The sequence below is a fragment of the Oppia nitens genome, unplaced genomic scaffold (genome assembly GCF_028296485.1).
Source record: "Oppia nitens isolate AA-2021 unplaced genomic scaffold, nextdenovo-longstitch-racon4-pilon3 scaffold12_pilon_pilon_pilon, whole genome shotgun sequence".
Classification (NCBI taxonomy): Eukaryota; Metazoa; Arthropoda; class Arachnida; order Sarcoptiformes; family Oppiidae; genus Oppia; species Oppia nitens.
Window position 1 is genome coordinate 1,232,501 of NW_026533191.1, and position 435 is coordinate 1,232,935.

Genomic DNA, 435 nt, shown 5'->3' on the forward strand with positions numbered 1-435 from the left:
ATGTCTTTAAGAGCTCATAATCGCGTATATTATGGATCACTCGTTAACCTTATATATAGGATATATATAGGATATATATATATATATATAGGATATATATACTAAAGTATTTCGTAATACATATTGATATACAGTATATATATATATATATATAACTATACAATATATATATATATACCGTATAAACCTTTAATATATATTATTATTATAAGATATGGCATTTTTAGTGTAGAATAAATGGCATATTAGACACACAAAAAATTGTTTGAAGCAATAAATGAACAATTCATTAGTTATATATATATATTATATATTATATCCACATATAAGACACTCATTTTTATCAAGTGTGTGAGTAAGTGAGTGTTAAAGTGGGTGAGAGATAGAGAGAGAGAGAGAGAGAGAGTGAGTGTTAAAGTGAGTGAGAGAGAGAGA